Here is an 18,449-nt window from a genome sequence, read left to right as displayed (position 1 = left end):
AGGGGTAGTAAAGGTGGAGGCAGACTTCTGTGGCCTTTTCTGCCGCCTCCGCTACGCAATCTTCTGGTCTTCGGCCCTCTTAAGGGGGCCCTGCTCTTCATGCGATCGCCGCCGCACACTAAAATCCCGGAAGGCGGAAACCTAATATATAAGGGTACCGCTTAATTCTTTTTAAATCAGTCAATCCTTATTGGATGATTTGAATCAGCCAATAGCAAGAACTTTTTTAAATTTAAATTCTAATTATTCAGTAGAAAAGGACCCTATTGCTGCCCACTAGCCGAGATGCCAGACAGACAGAAGTGGAGATGTACGCCCTTGTCCGTCTGGGAGTTGTTTAATTGAGGCCTGTATCTGAATCACGAAAGATAAATTTGGGGTTTCATGCCCTTTTAACTGGAAAAAAACTACATTCAATCATATTAAGCATTCTCCCTCTATATTTAATTAACGATATGATATGTCTTCAATATCTTACTTTTGCTTTGGCTGCATATCCTATAATACCCCTTTCGTTGTATAGGTTGTAATTTATTTATTTTTTAAGTGCATAAAGGGACATCAAACTCAAAATTAAACTTTCATGATTCAGATAACGGGCCGATTTACTATGTAGGGTATGCTGCAGTTTCCGTGCGAGCCTTCAGGCTCGCCGGAAACAAGAGTTAAGAAGCAGCGGTCCTAAGACTTGTCCGCCACCTCTGAGGGGGCGGACAGCAAGCATCCCGTTTGGATACGATCGGGATGATTGACACCCCCTGTTAGCGGCCGATTGGTGGCAAATCTGCAGGGGCCGCATTGCACAAGCATTTCACTAGAAATGCTTGTGCAATGATAAATGCCTACAGCGTAAGCAAAGTATGCATTTTTCAAAAAAAGTTCCAATTCACTTCCATTGTCAAATTTTGCACAGTCTTTTTATATGCACACTTTCTGAGGCGCTAGCTCCTAATGAGCATGAGCAAGAGTTCACAATTTATACATATTAGTCTGTAATTGGCTGATGGCTGTCACATGATACAGGAGGCTAACAAATGGAAGGAAATTCTGAAATTTGTCAGTAAAAAAATCTACTGACCATTTAAAATTCAGAGTGGGTCTTATAGCATTTACCTTTTTTATACACTTGTTGATTATCCAATTCTACCGTATTTTTTATATTTTTATCGAGGTCTAAACAGAGATGTACAGCTTTAACAGGAACATTATATAAGATACATTCATCAATGCAAGAATAACAGGTGTCATAAAGAAATATCACTTTTGGGTCTCATAAGAACTACAAATCTACATGTAACAGAAATAGCAACAACATATTAAAATACAGATTACAAGTGGAGCGGTATTTAACGCTCCCACTTTAGCGCTACCTCCGTTAGAAGTTTTTTGCCGGGGTCACTTAGCGCTCGTATTACAAGTTGAAAGCAAACTATTTTTACACAAGTGCAAACCAGATGTGCGCAAAAAGCTAGGATATCACGCATGCGTTAACATATTCTCCCATAGAAGTCAATAGAGCAAAAAAGTGGGGGGGAAAAACACCCTACTCTTGCTCAAACCCAATCGCATATTCTCAAGTGCGCTAACCCAACATGAAAATATGAATATTTCACATTCCAATATTCTTCACACAGCAGAAGGTGTTCTATTTATTCATAAATACACACATATATATAATGGTATTTTAGATATACTGTATATAGGAATATCTATCTAAAAATACTTAGAACATATTCCCCTATGTGAAGAACATTGGGATGTGAAATATATATACACCTGAAACCTCATATCTTTTGAGCCCTTATAACTTTTTGGTGCAATTTGTTTTAATAATTTTTCTTTATCAGATAGTGTTATTATAAGTGTAACTGTACTTTTAAATGTATTTTTTTTTAACATAGAAAATAACAGTTTTCTTCTTGCATAAGTTACATGAGGCAGGTTGCTAACAGAAAGTTTGGTTGTAAATGAAATAATCCGTTATAAGCATGAATTTAAATTGCATAAGATATAGAATAGGTGGTATGGTTCTTGCAGGAAGAAACATGGGTTTTAGTTGTTAGGGTGTGCATATGGGTAGCTAACTAATTTGGTGTAGGTAGGTCATTCGTCAATTCTCTTGGTTTTGGGTTGTGGGTGGGTTTCTGGTTAAGATATTCTTCCCAGAGAAAGCAGATTGAGTGATAGTATTCTATTTGTTTATTGCGCGTGTAATGGTATTTTTCCAGTTGGAGGGATTGGAAGGTCATTTCTTTCCAGATATTTTTTTGGTATCAGCCTTTTTGCTGAGTTTACCATGATAGTTGCAGTGCTAATTGTAATTTGCATTTTACTTGGGTAAATTTGTTGAAAAGGAAGAACCAGATGTTTAGTTCAAGGGTTACGGATACAATTTTCTCAAATTCTGTTTTGACTGCCTCCCAATATACCTGAGCGGTGGGGCATGTCCACCAAATGTGTGTGGGGGCGCCTTCTGCCTTGCAGCCTCTCCAGCACTCTGGTGAAAGTGCGGGGAGGATGGTGTGCAGTCGGTATGGGGTATAATACCACCAATATAGAAATGTGACATTCATTTCCATGACATACTGTATATGGAAGATGAAGATTTTGCCATGAAGGTAAAGATTTTTAGCCACTCTTTGTGGGTTTGTGTAGTGCCAATTTTTTTTCTCCCATTTCTGTGTGTAGGAAGGGAGGGATGTATTGTATGTTTGCATAAGTAGTTGATGTGTGAATTAGAGGAGGCCTTTATTCAGAGTATCGTGGAGGCAAATGCTTTCAAAACTGGTTAGGTTGCGGGAGAGTTGAGCTTTTTTGGGGTGTTTTGAAAGGAAAACCAAGTTGTTGATATCTAAACCAATTAACGTGTGTGTTCTCTCTGATAAGTGTGATCTCAGATATAGGTTTGGGTTTCCCATTCTGTATAATTGTGAGGCAGGGGAAGATTTGGACACGTAGGGTATTGGGGTTGCTTGAGTGGGTAGTTAAAAGAGGAAGTCTGGGTTCATATTGAGGGGGGGTAGCAGGGAGGGTATTGTGGAGATATGGTTATGTTGTTTGATATGTGTATCCCATAGTTTGAAAGTTTATGCAGTAATTGTTGGGAGGTGTGTTGGTAGGTTCCGCTTATTCGGAGGTAACTAGCATTTGCTGCCGAGATGGTGAGTGTTGGATAATAGATGTTGTAAGAAGGTCCATTCTTTATGGGTCGAGTGTTTGCTCCAGTGTATAATTCTAGTGAAAAAAGTGGCTAGTCTGTAATGTGTTAGATTTGGGATCCCAAGTCCACCTAATTCTTTAGGGCGGTAAAGTGTAGCAGCAGCTATTCATGGCCTTTTGTGTTGCCATATATATGAGATGATAGACTTTTGAAGATTGTGGATTAGTGATTTTGGAATGGGGATCGGTAGGGTTTGGAAGAAGGATAATTTTGACCGAGTTAATCCTTCCAAGCCACGAAAGTGGTTTGCTGCTCCAGGATCGCAGGAGAGCGTGTGTCAAAGTAGATATGGCTTTGAAGTTTAAATCGAGTATTTTATGTATATGTGGGGATATGTTGACTTGATAGAGTGGAGTTGAGTACGAAAGTGGGCTAGTAATTGTATCGATTTGAGTTCATAAGTTTTTAGTCCTATGGGTAGTAGTTAAAATTTAGTGATATTAATCTTAAAGTTAGAGAAGGTGCCGTAAGTATGAAGTATTTGCATGAGGGGAGGGATTGATAAGTGAGGTTGCGTAAGTGTAAGGAAGAGGTCGTCAGCGTATAGGGTAGATTTGTATTCCTGATGGGCAATTCTAAATCTGTGGATGGCTGTGTTACGCCTGATGTATGAGGCCAATACCTTCATGGCAAGGACAAATAGTATAGGGGAGAGGGGGCAGCCCTGTCTCGTGCCGTTGGGGATGTTGAATGGGTGGGATAGGGTATCATTTTTGCGTGAGGGTTATTATAAAGAGAAAAGACTTTTCCTATAAAAGTTTGGTCGAAGCCAAATTGTTTAAGTGTTATCTGTAGGAATCGCCAGTCTAGCCTATCAAAGGCTTTCTCCGCATCCATTGAATTGAATGCAGAGGGGGTTTTACTGGTACTTTTACATGTATTTTTGATGTGTTTTGTGGCACTTTTTGGTTTCACAAAACAGTTGACCAGAGCTCTGACGATGAGTTATCCCGATGCGCGTTAACTTCAACTGCGCTCAAGGGATCGCGTTTACTTGTAATACGAGCATTAAACTCGACGCGAGCTAACACCCACAATAAATCCCTTTTCACTGTTAGTGCCACTCGTAAACTGGCCCTAAATGTTAAAAAAACAGAGCATTATATAGGAATATAAATGTGCTTATATGTTATATCAACAGTAATGATACTGACCCGATATCTAACATCTAAGGCTCAATTTATCAAGCGTCGGCGGATAGGGGCATACATATGCGCCCCTGTCCACCGCAGCTTGCCTCTGACGGACAGAATTCCATTGTGGAATACAGCTTTGCAGAAGAGCGCTATTTTGCACTCTTGTGCAATGCCTCCCCTTGCCCGTGCACAGCCAATCACGCGCAGTCAGGAGCTGTCAATCTCCCTGGTCGGACGAAATCAGGGTGATTGAAATTCTCCACCTAAGAGGTGGAGAAGAGGATAGAAAGCAGCGGTCTGATAACTGCTGCTTCATAAATACAGACTGCAGGTTCTCTTGTGAGAACTTGCAGTCGAAGAGCAGGAAAAGGCTTGATAAATCGAGCCCCTAGAGGTGCATTACTGTAAATGGGAAAAATAATTCAGATTCCAATATAGACTACCAATGTAGGATTTTGAATCAAGTCGAGGAAATGTTATTAGTTTGATTACTCTTATGAGGCCTGGAACTAAACCTTTGGAGCATATACATGGCAAGATAGAAGACTTGTTAGTTGTGGTGGCGAGAGTGAGGGCTATTTTGCTCTACCCGGCGGAGTTTGTGTATCCACATCAGTACTCTCAGCTGAACACAGCCTGTGCCAATACTGGAGGACTGGGTCTTTCGATTGGGTGATCCCCTGTGACGACATGAGTGACGTATCTGACGTTCCAGTGTGTCTGTCGGGCGACTCACTATAGTCCCGATCTGCTGATTCTGGCACCTTCCTGTGCCCCGGCTTTTGTGAGTAGTTCCACTTCTCAAGGGGGGCGGGATTCCCACCCTAGCTGCAGTCTTGTTCTAGACGATATTGTCCTATGGTGGCGCCTCTCTTTTATACAGGAACATCTATCACGTAACTATCCATTGGGAGTGCCGCCGGAGTTCTTAAGTTCTGCCTGAGATCTCATCTCTGTTTTGTCCAAGCGCACCTGTCACGAATACCTCAGGATTTAGCTGCTAAGGGGCTCATTCTGTTTAGCCTGTGAGCTAACAAACATTTGTTTTTTCAAAAAGAACTGTGTCCTGTGTTTATGTTTGTTTTTTGTGATAAAACCAGACCCGATCATAAATTGTTTTAGAGTTCCACTTGAATAAATGTGATCATATAGGCATTGGTGCATTCAGGCCGTAAATGTGTTGATTTTTAGAAACACAGAAAAGTGCCTCCTCACAGAAACTGATAAGGTCAATAAAGGGACATGGGTATATGGTAGATATGTGGTTAAAACATGTTATGACATTAAATGAAGGTAAATATGACAACCATGTCATATTTGGTATCAAACTGTTTCTCACAATGCAAGTAAGAGATTGCCTGTCTGTCTATATGAATGGATGTATCTAGCCAAAAATTATATAGTGTTCTCTAAAGTCAGCCACAGGTACTTAAAGTTTATTGACTGTTGTAAAATATAGGGGGTTTCCCGGCCAGCCGCTGAAAAGGCAACCTGATCTATTGAAAAAAGGTATAAGGGTCTTGTGTTTTAAAGGGACATTCCGGTCAAAATTTAAATGCACATAGATTAATTACATATTTGAATAGAAACATATTTGCAATATACATGTATTGGCAAAAATGCTTCTAGTAATAGTTATCACTGTTTTAGTGTTAGCATTTTTCTCTGCACGTGCATGTGAAGCATAGCTAGATATTCTCACTGCACCTACATTTTAAACATTGCAGCTGCTCAGATCATTAGTGAGGCTTGTATCATGTCAGCAAATAACAAATTGAGACATTGGGGGGTAGTTATCAACGTGTCTATTTTACCTGTCTTCGCCGGCCCAATACGCCCGCCTAAGCTCGCCTCACATCGCCGCCGCGGACCTGCAAAAATTCGCCTAAGTTATCAAAAAAGCTGTCAAAAAGCCGCGCACCAAGTACGGGGCGATGAGCAGCGGACTGTGAGAGTTATCACTCATCCGATCTCGCTGCTCTTCGGCTTTTTTACAGCTTTCTTGCTAGCCTGTCACTAAGCACCCACACTAACTACACTGTTCTACCCCCTTTCCCGGCGCCCCCGGAGCCCCCCGCAACTAAATAAAGTTACTAACCCCTAAACCGCCACTCCTAGACCCCGCCGCAACTCTTATAAATGTATTAACCCCTAAACCGCCGCTCCTAGACCCCGCCGCAACTCTTATAAATGTATTAACCCCCTAAACCGCCGCTCCCGGACACCGCTGCCACCTATATGATACCTAGTAACCCCTATCCTGCCCCCCCTATACCGTTGCCCTCTATAATAAAGTTATTAACCCCTATCCTGCTGATCCCGCACCTCGCCGCAACTAAATAAATAGTTTAACCCCTAAACCGCCACTCCCTGACCCCGCCGCAACCTATATTAAATTTATTAACCCCTATCCTGCCCCCCCTACACCGTCGCCATCTATAATAAATTTATTAACCCCTATCCTGCCCCCCACTACACCGCCGCCACTGTAATAAAATTATTAACCCCTAAACCTAAGTCTAACACTAACCCTAACACCCCCTAACTTAAATATTAATTAAATAAATCTAAATAATATTTCTATTATGAACTAAATTAATCCTATTTAAAACTAAATACTTACCTTTAAAATAAACCCTAATATAGCTACAATATAAATAATAATTATATTGTAGCTATCTTAGGATTTATTTTTATTTTACAGGCAAATTTCAATTTATTTTAACTAGGTACAATAGCTATTAAATAGTTATTAACTATTTAATAGCTTACCTAGCTAAAATAAAGAGAAATTAACCTGTAAAATAAAAACTAACCTAAGTTACAATTACACCTAACACTACACTATACTTAAATAAATTATTCCTATTTAAAACTAAATACTTACCTGTAAAATAAACCCTAAGATAGCTACAATATAATTAATAATTACATTGTAGCTATCTTAGGATTTATATTTATTTTACAGGTAACTTTGTATTTATTTTAGCTAGTTAGAATAGTTATTAAATAGTTATTAACTATTTAATAACTACCTAGCTAAAAGAAATACAAAATTACCTGTAAAATAAATCCTAACCTAAGTTGCAATTAAACCTAACACTACACTATCATTAAATTAATTAGATAAATTAACTAAAAATAACTACAATTAAATACAATTACATAAACTAACTAAAGTACAAAAAAAAAAAAGCTAAGTTACAAAAAATAAAAAAAATAGGTTACAAACATTTAAAAAATATTACAACAATTTTAAGCTACTTATACCTAATCTAAGCCCCCTAATAAAATAACAAACCCCCCCAAAATAAAAAAAATGCCCTACCCTATTCTAAATTAAAAAGTTCAAAGCTCTTTTACCTTACCAGCCCTTAAAAGGGCCATTTGTGGGGCATGCCCCAAAGAATTCTGCTCTTTTGCCTGTAAAAGAAAAATACAACCCCCCCCCCAACATTAAAACCCACCACCCACATACCCCTAATCTAACCCAAACCCCCCTTAAAATAACCTAACACTAATCCCCTGAAGATCATCCTACCTTGAGTCGTCTTCACTCAGCCGAGCAGCGATGGAATCGAAGAGGAGACCCGGAGCGGCAGAAGTTATCCTCCAAGCGGCGCTGAAGAAATCTTCCATCCGATGAAGTGATCCTCCAAGCGGCGCTGAAGAAGTCTTCCATCTGGGCGATGTCATCTTCCAAGAGGCGCTGAAGAAGTCTTCTATCCGGGCGATGTCATCTTCCAAGCGGGGTCTTCAATCTTCATCCCGCCGACGCGGAACATCCTTCTTTCCAGACGGACTACCGACGAATGAAGGCTCCTTTAAGGGACGTCATCCAAGATGGCATCCCTTCAATTCCGATTGGCTGATAGGATTCTATCAGCCAATCGGAATTAAGGTAGGAAAAATCTGTTGGCTGATTGAATCAGCCAATCAGATTCAAGTTCAATCCGATTGGCGGATCCAATCAGCCAGTCAGATTGAGCTCGCATTCTATTGGCTGATCCGATCAGGATTTCCGATTTAGGGGTTAATAAATTTATTACAGTGGCGGCGGTGTAGTGGGGGGCAGGATAGGGATTAATAAATGTATTATAGGTGGCGACGGTGTAGGGGGGGCAGATTAGGGGTTAATAAATTTAATATAGGTTGCGGCAGGGTCCGGGAGCGGCGGTTTAGGGGTTAATACATATATTATAGTTGCGGTGGGCTCCGGGAGTGGCGGTTTAGGGGTTAATACATATATTATAGTTGCGGTGGGCTCCGGGAGCGGCGGTTTAGGGGTTAATACATATATTATAGTTGCGGTGGGCTCCGGGAGCGGCGGTTTATGGGGTTAATATGTATAGAGTAGCTTGCGGTGGGCTCCGGGAACGGCGGTTTAGGGGGTAATAACTTTATTTAGTTGCGGCGGTGTAGGGGGGACAGATTAGTGGTGTTTAGACTCGGGGTACATGTTAGGGTGTTAGGTGCAGACATCTCCCATAGGAATCAATGGGATGTCTGGCAGCAGCGAACTTGTACTTTCGCTATGGTCAGACTCCCATTGATTCCTATGGGATCCGCCGCCTCCAGGGTGGCGGTTTGAAAACCAGGTACGCTGGGCCGGAAAAGTGCCGAGCGTACCTGCTAGTTTTTTGATAACTAGCAAAAGTAGTCAGATTGTGCCTTACTTGTGTGCGGAACATCTGGAGTGACGTAAGAATCGATCTGTGTCGGACTGAGTCCGGCGGATCAAAGTTTACGTCACAAAATTCTACTTTTGCCGGTTTCTAGCCTTTGATAACTAAGGCAAATCAGCCTCGCCACAAATATGCTGCGGAATTCCAGCGTATTTGAGGTTGACGGCTTGATAACTAGGCCCCATTATCAGATGGTACATGCATGTTAGGCTGTCTGAGAAAGTCCTGTGTTTAAAATGCTGGTGCACGGTGCATACTTAAATACTCTTTTGAAACAACTATAACTTTTATTAGAAGCATTTTTGCTAATGCATGCATATTACAAAAATGCTTCTGTTCAATACCGAAATGCACCCTTGTAGTTTCCAATTTTGGTTGGAAGTACCCTTTAACAATTAAATTGTCATTCTTACAAGGGAGGCTGTGATAACACAGAGTAAGGACTCATCGCTTCTGCCATCTCTCTGGTAACAGATCTTGAGACTAGTAAAGTATTAAATCTGTTTTTCTCCTTTTTTATTTTAAAGCTTTGGCCTTTGTCTAATAATTGAACCACGTTACTGAAAGGACTTGAGTATTAGAACTGTATATTTTAGGTTATTTTCTGCTAAATTGTATTCTAAGAGTTAATGTGTAAGGCTGTGATTTTCCTTAGGATTTTCCCTTTAATAAATCATAAGTGGTGACAGCATAGTTAGTTTAGTGTGGGTGGCATTAAAGGGGTGTTTTGGGCATTTCTTTTAAGTCTAGTACAGACTAGAGAGTGTTGTTAACCCTTGCACCCACTGAACTAAATCACAAGCTTGCCTGGTGTGGCTAAATTGTGACATATTAGTGATAGTAGAAGGGGTCTGATAACCCTTTCTGTGCCAAACAAGTGACTGGCGCAGGGTTGGTTAACCTTGGTTCGTCACAGCACCTCGATAGAGACACACGCTCTACTGACTTAGATAGAAGAACTCATTATAGGATATTGTTGCTGGAAGCCTCTATGAAAGATTTAAAACCAAAAGTCATGAGAGGACTAATTAGGTAGAGGGAATATTTGGAGTCTAAGGATCCAGTAAGAATACTCACCAGGTCACTCCATTTTAAAAATTATTTTTCATAAAAGATTGAAAATAGTACAGACATATTAAAAACAAGAATAGACAAATTATACAAGCATACATACACTTCCTGTAAGACAAAATAATTTCCATATCGCATTAAAATAGTGGCCCAGATTACAAGTTGAGCAGTAAACCCTTTGCGTACACACACCGCAAAATGGGGCCGTACCGCTATTTCCATAGTGCCGCCATTACAAGTCACCGTAAAACGTTCTTTTTGTGTGCGGTATGGTGCGGTAAGCCGCATACCGCACAAAAACCAAGTTCCGACTTAGCGTGCTCGTGCACGTATTCCCCCATAGAGATCAATGGAGAAAAAATGTAGGAAAAAAATGAACAGATGGCGAAATCGCTACCACATTTTTGCATTCCCCATTGAAGTCTATGAAGAAAAGAAAGAAAATAAAGATATCCCTAAACTGCCGCCCCCCACATTGCCAACACTAAATAAAGCTATTAACCCCTAAACCACCATCCCCCCACATCACCAACACTAAATAAAGCTATTAACCCCTAAACCGCCATCCCCCACATCGCCAACACTAAAAAAAGCTATTAACCCCTAAACCACCGTCCCCCGACATTGCGACTACTACAACAAACCCATTAACCCTAATCTGCCGTCACCCCACATCACGACTACCTAAATGAAACTATTAAACCCTAAACCTAACACCCCCTAAATTTAAATTAAAGTTACAATATACTCTAAACTGGAAATTACACAAAGACTTCCATTGTTTCTAAAGAAATGGGAAACGTATATCAAAACGCTTGATCCTCTGCTTCAAAGGCAAGTTTTGTCCTCTTTCTTACAAACAGAAATAATGCTATCCGCTTCTCTAAGGGGTGAATGGGTTATACAACGCATAATTCCATACTATAGGGAAGACACACGCACTGTTGTGCCTCATGTGCTTTGCTTAAATACATGAAACAAAGGGGGGGGGTGCGAGAAGGGTAATTTTGTTTTGTTTATATGTATGTTTTTCCTCCCCCCTTTTTTTTTTTCTTCTTCCCCATCCTTCCATGAAAGACAGAAGATCTTTTCTGGATCAAAACAGCAAACAATGTAGACCACTATACATTGGTAATTTTAGTTGTCCTATTCTATAGGCGTTTCTTTTCACTTACCAAAGGGTACTAAAATACAACCAGACTAAGATAATAATAGTAAACATCTTTTGTATCTTTTATATTTGTGAAATAATCCATGGATATGTCCCCATAATATAATATAAACAGAATCTTAGTGATCTATCATGGTTGCTTTGATTGTAATACACAATTTCAGTTCTGATCACACTGGATCACATAATAACATCTCTATGTATATCGAGTAAAGTCTGACAGGTAGGCATGTGCATACACGTAATAGGGTACACATGCCCACTCTGGCACAGGAATCACACACCCCCTGCTCTTAGCCTATCGCAGAATGAATGGTGCGATTGGCCGACAGATGATTGATGGAAATAAACGGATTGATCTGATTGGCCGGTGAGCCGTTTTAAGGAAGCCCAGGTGAAGTTGCGGGTCGCCTTTGACAAAGCAAATGCGAAATGCGCGTCAGGCGTTCGCACTGCTTTTCTCCTTGCTGATAAATTTGTTTAAAAGTTGTTGACTTCCTAATAGATAATAGTAGTTAAAGGGACAGTCAAGTATAAATTAAACTTTCATTATTCAGATAGGACTTTTAATTTTAATCAACTTTCCAATTTACTTTTATCATCAAATTTGCTTTTTTCTCTTGGTATTCTTAGTTTAAACTAAACATAGGTAGTCTCATATGCTAATTTCTAAGCCTTTGAGGGCTGCCTCTTATCACATGCTTTTTAAATCTCTTTTCAACACAAAGAGACAGAAAGTACACGTGGGGTATATAGATAACACTGTGTTCAGGCACAGAAAGTTATTTAAGATCTAGCACAATACAATGCTAAATTTAAGACAATAGATAGTAAACAGTCACAGTCATGTGATCAGGGGGCTGGAAGAAGGTTCCTAGATATAAGGTAATCACAAAGGTAAAAAGTACATTAATATAACTGTGTTGGTTATGCAAAACTGGGGAATGAGTAATAAAGGGATTATCTATCTTTTAAAACAATAACAATTCTATGGTTGACTGTCCCTTTAACGTTGGCCTTCACTGGCATATAGCGCTAATAACTTTAACTCGAAAGTACTTTATCTTTGGATCACAGATACTAGTTGCGAGCATTAAGCTCTATCCCCTACATTTTTTTTTTAATTTTATGGTTAAAATGAAATAGTGTTTGGGTGGTTATTTAGCTAATGTTGGCCTCATTGGCAAATATTTACTAAACATAATAATATCGCTAATTAGTGTACACTAGTTACGGGCAACTATAGCACGTATAAGGGACCTGTTGGCATTTAATATCTGGTTGTGAGGACATAGTGGAGCAGTAACGTTCCACCTCCTCCTCTATCTTTCTATACTTGCCACAGTAATTGAATACCATTTCTAATAGGCACTAGCATTGGGTAATATCGTTACATCCTGTTATTAGACATTTATATTGTTATGTATACTCCCTGACGAGGGAGATATGTGGCATAATTAATAAATGGTAATTATGAGCAGATTTACTCTGCCTCTACTTGTTTCAAAGTACTGCCGCTGAGAAACAATATAATTTACAAATAACCAATTTTTATATACCATACATAACCTACCCAATTGTGTCCAGATTACATACTAAATATTTTACCATCTACGATCTAAAAATATCTGATAAATATTGACCTCCAGGCTTTTTGCCTGACTTAGGAGAAATAGCAGTGCTCTTTTGGCAGTTTAGGGATTATTACTGTATTTTATTAGTAGCGATGCGGGGGACAACGGTTTAGGAGTTAATACTTTATTTTAATTGTTGCGATGGGGGGGGTGGCAGTTTAGGGGTTAATAGTGTATTTTATGGGTGTCAGTGTACTTTATAACATATTTTTTATGTGTTTTGTGAAACTTTATTGTTTTTGAGTGCGGAATGGATCGTTGCGGTATAGGCCATAACGATCACGGTCAAGCCATACCGCGGGACTTGTAATATCAAGTAGCTGACCATTCCACACGCAAAGGCCATTTTTCAAGCGGTAAAGCCATACCGCACACCTTGTAATCCGGGCCAGTGAATGTTACACAGTGTTTATTGTGGCATCTGGTAAGCTAGCTGAAGAGAGTCAGTAACCACTAATTTAATTTAAAACCAATTATACCAAAGGATAATACTAGCTTGACACAATTTACCTCTGAAATAATAAAAACAGGAAGAGAAAATACAAGTTAGCAGTAAGAAATAAATTCCCCGCCTAACATAAGTTAGGCCTCTATCTGGCATAAGCGGCCACTCTTGGACAGTGCAGGAGTGAAATATCAAAAACAATATAAATATAGTTCCAATTTGAGACAAATTATGTAACAATCATGGTCAGCCAAATAGAAATCAAATGAATGACTTCTATATTAAGGGACCTTTGCCCCAAATCTCATAAATTCTGAAGTGTTCTATCTAAAGATCTAGAAAATAATCAAGCATATGTAGTTTTACCTCATCAAAACTGAATGGAAGTCTCATTGGCCATTGATTTGCCATATACTAAAATACTATAAGGATATAGGGGGAGGGTAAAAGTATACAATTACTAAATCACTTACAGAGATAAAATGTTGCCTTTAATTTGGCTATATATAAGGTGGATAGTGTACTAGAGGAGTGAAACGAAGTATATTGTTAGTCATTAGCTACTTGTTACTCATATTGCATATATTAGACTAACTATGTGGCCTACAATAATTGTTATAGCTCCCACATTACATATATAATATCATCCCAACTCTACTTGTTACTCATATTGCATATATTAGACTAACTATGTGGCCTACAATAAGTGTTATAGCTCCCACATTACATATATAATATCATCCCAACTCTACTGGTTGGGCACTATTACTGAGAACTGAGTAGGAGGATATATCAACAATCATGGAAAATCCTATTACTTGTCCATAGTTATTAGTAGGTATGCTCTGAACTCATTGAATATTAAATCTGTATCTCACAACTATTTTCTTAAGGAGGGTTTAAAATATATATGAAGGAAGGTACAATGTTTTAAGCTGGCATATACGGTTAGAGATGGCCAAAAGTATAGTTGGAGGAAATTAGAAATCAGTTTCTACTGGTGATTCGAAAACCTCTTGAATAGGGTCCCACGATAAAAAGTCACAAACATAAGGAATGTATTACAGATTAGATTCTAAAAGTCATCAGTAACAAACTTTTCCCTCTAGACATGAAGTAGAATATTATAAGAAGAGACAGTATATTATTCCACAACAATACAACTATTGCTCCAAATTAAGAATAGTTTTGAATCAGCGATATCCCAGTAAAGCCGCAGCCTAATTTCTCGACAGTCTGGAACCAGAGCGCAGGTGTCAAAAACATGACATAAATGTTATCTTTCTATTCAGCAAGCTACCATCATATTCAATCAGCAGATTATCAACATAACATAAATGTTATCTTTCTATTCAGCAAGCTGACATCATATTCAATCAGCGGATTATCAATGTTTCACCAGAAACCTCAAATTGAGCAGCATATCATGGCCCCCATCCAGACAATATCCCCCAATTCTACTAGAGTTTGCTGTTTTCATATCTAGTAAAGAGTGACGGGGCTCAAAATCAGGGACTGTCCCTCTCAAATAAGAACATTTGGGAGGTCTGTATTTCAAATGTCTTGTTTTGATGTTTTTTCAATTCCAATCAGCAGATCTTCTTATTGATTGAAATAACTTTAGAATAACAAAAATAAAATCCAAGTTATTATACACGTTTTATGTGTTCAAATCCATACACTTTGGAATGGGCCATATTGCCTTACAGTATTCTCAGTTATTTACTGTTTTGTTTCAGAATTGAAACGTGAGTAATAGTCATACTCATACGTCATACAACTGAAATAAATGTACTAAAGAATGTGGCAGCTGATTACTGCTGCATTGTTTTCTTCCCAGTTATGTATGTTTTACGCTTCTAAAAATACAGAGCTGCAAGCGGCCCATTAATTGTGAAAAAGATGGCTGCTATTGTATTTTTTATTGCAGTCATTATTTCCAAGGATTCAGACTAAAACTTGCTTAAAATAAATTCTTGAGCTAAACTAAATGAATGGAAGCCAGACAAGAAAACAAAATAGCTGGCCCTAAAACAGTTATGAATTCCCAGCCAAACATTTCAATCTGAACAATGTTGAAAGAACCAATGGCATTTTCTGCATTTCAGTTTGGTGTTCTTCAGTTTGCAACATCAGCAGGCACTACAACTATGAAAAGTGAATTAGTGTTATAACCAAATTAAATCTGTTATCTATGTAACATATTATTAACTTTTTTATCTAATAATTATAGTTGTGTTAAGATTTCTAAGGAAAGTGAACCTCATAACAGTCAACTGAAAATGAGCAATGCTTATTATCTAAGAGGGACATTAAACACTTAGGACTAGATTAGAAGTGGTATGCATTGCAATATTGCACCCACGTTAACTTGCACGTGTAGTACAAATTAAACGCGACTGCACGAGCAGTCATTGCATAAAGAGTAAGGAGGGATGGGACGTTACACTACAGAAAAATGTCAAATCAAAGGGGGAGGGGACTACAAAATGATCTCAAGGAGAAGGGATGGTAGGTATGGGGGGAGGGGGAGGGGAGACCAATACGCTAACGAAAAAAAAATTAGTAAATAAAAAATTTAAATATTCTAATTTGGGTACTGGCAGACACCCATCAGGGAGGTTGGAGGTGTCAGTTGAGATGGCAATACCTACATTACAATACTATTACCCTTACCAGCTAGCTAATTAATCACTTTACTGCCGGAAATTTCAGAAATTTCAGAAATGTGCAATTAGCAGCCTTCTAATTACCAAAAAGCAATCGCAAAGCCATAATTTCTGCTATTTCTGAACAGAAAGGATCCCAGAGAAGTTTATACAACCATTTGTTTCAGTGACACCCAAATTTTGTGAAAAAGTAAAGTATTTTTTTTTAATATGATTGAATTTGGCGTCAAAATAGTGGCATGAAATATGCCAAAATGGGCTTAGATCAATACCTTGGGTTCTCTACTTAAAAAATATAAATATAGTTTTGATAGGTAAATAAAAACAATTCCCTATTTCTGCTAAAAATCCTCCTGTCTTTTGGGCAAGTTTTTCTCTAAAAATCCTGGTACTGAATGGGGTTAATATTGATCTTTCTATCCCTTGAACTGGGTTATAACCACTCATTTCCCAAATCAATGTTTTCTTAGCAACTTACACTTGAGGTTTCCTTGTATTCTAATAGGAATATGTGCTGACTCTATGTGCTGAAGGTAATTATGCTGCAGCTGTAATGCAGTTTTATAACTGCCACTCTGCGTCTGTGTTTCTGTTAGTTTAAAGGACCACAGAACATTCACAAAGTTAAAAATGGAACTGTTTCTTTACGGCTACTACTCCGTCCCTTTTTTAAACTGTGCTCCTTTGGTAAAAACAAATATGCTAAATCAAAATAAACACAAAAAGAAAGAGATTGTGTAACAGCAAACAATTCTCACTGTAGCATCATGCCCTCAGGGAGATATGTAAGATGACATGTTGGTAACTTAACCCCTTAACTGCTGAGCCATTTCTACCCCTATGCTGAACTGTTTTGGAGCTTTTACATGTTGGTCACATTTAACTGCCCATTTTAAGTGAGAAACCCACACATTTTATATACTATTTTTTTCCAGCATGCCCAACAGATTCAAACTATAATGTTATTTTATAAATATATCGTAATGTGACAACTGTGCAACAAAATGTGTGGGGAAAAAAAGAATATTTGATTTAAAAATGTAATAAAAAAGATTGCAGACACTAGTGTGTGTGTGTTTTTTTCTAAACTCTATAGTCAAGAGGAAGAAGGGGTTATCCTCATATAAATAAGGACCTATCGGTACAGTTATGTAACTTTGATCTGCACGCAGGGGCTCCCATGAGCCTCTTTGCTAATAAATGGACATACAGTATATACATGCTAGGTCACTATTACCACATTGATCATCTGACTTATTAAAACTTGTATAGAGGCTTTCATTTAAAGAGGGGATTCTGAGCTTTAAAACAAGGGGCCATAGGGGTCTCTAGGCCATTTTGATGGCTTGTTACAAGTGCATGGATCTCCCCTTCATTAAAAACATAAAGTATGCTTACCTGATAATTTTCTTTTCTTCTGATGGAAAGAGTCCACAGCTGCATTTATTACTTTTGGGAAATAAGAACCTGGCCACCTCCTGGCACCCCAGCCAAAGGCTTAAAAACTCCTCCCACTCCCCTCATCCCCCAGTCATTCTGCCGAGGAACAAGGAACAGTAGAAGAAATATCAGGGTGAAAGGTGCCAGAAGAATAAAATAAAGACGCCCCACATAAAAAATTACCGGTGGGAAGCTGTGGACTCTTTCCATCAGAAAAAAGAAAATGATCAGGTAAGCATAACATGTTTTTCTTCTTAAATGGAAAGAGTCCACAGCTTTTGGGAAAACAATACACAAGCTATAGAGGACACTGAATGCCAAGACGGGAGGGTACATTAGGCGGCCCATTCTGAGGGCACCAAGCCTGAACCACTGCCTACAAAAAACCCAGCTTCGTCCGAAGCCGAGAAAACTTTAAAAGGAAAAAGCCCTGAGGACAATGACCCGCAGGTAGTCCAGAGCCTAGCTAGAGACCGCAAAATCTGACTCAACTGAGCCAACAGGCCTCCAGGAGACACCGTCGCCCAACAGTCGGTCCCTGATAGTCGGTCCCTGACCACTCACCCCTCACTAAAAAGGGAACACAAGGCTAAAATTCCCAAAGGGATAGGATCAGAAGAAACGAAAGAAAAAAACGAAAGTTCACAAATCCATGATCGAATATCCCCCAGAGCAAGCCCAGCTCACAAGGGCTCAAATGGGTCCCGAAAGATAAGGGGAGACTACGCCTAGACCAGGAGAAACCGGAGGTATAGGACCGGACATAGGGACAGAGAAATCTTTCTCTCAAACGTCATGCAAAAGCACCAAAAGACAACAGAAGATAGAGTCCTCACATAGTCCAAACTTGGAACACTGAAGTATTCCGCTACAAAAAAATGTGTAACAGACCCAGACGAAAAATCATGAGTCAAGAACACGCTGCTATCCTCAGGATGACACAGAGAATGCTCGCTGAGAGCAAAAGCGGCCAGCAAA

The 18,449-nt window shown here is 39.1% G+C and overlaps 1 protein-coding gene across 1 annotated transcript in view; it reads right to left on the bottom strand.

The window, feature by feature from the left end:
- ADCY5 (adenylate cyclase 5) overlaps positions 1-18,449 on the bottom strand; it is a 344,935-nt gene that overhangs the window by 147,624 nt on the left and 178,862 nt on the right. The window lies entirely within an intron of this gene.

Source organism: Bombina bombina, chromosome 1, assembly GCF_027579735.1.
Source record: "Bombina bombina isolate aBomBom1 chromosome 1, aBomBom1.pri, whole genome shotgun sequence".
NCBI lineage: Eukaryota > Metazoa > Chordata > Amphibia > Anura > Bombinatoridae > Bombina > Bombina bombina.
The sequence above is the reverse complement of the archived record's forward strand: the minus strand, read 5'-3'. Positions and strand labels throughout refer to the sequence as shown.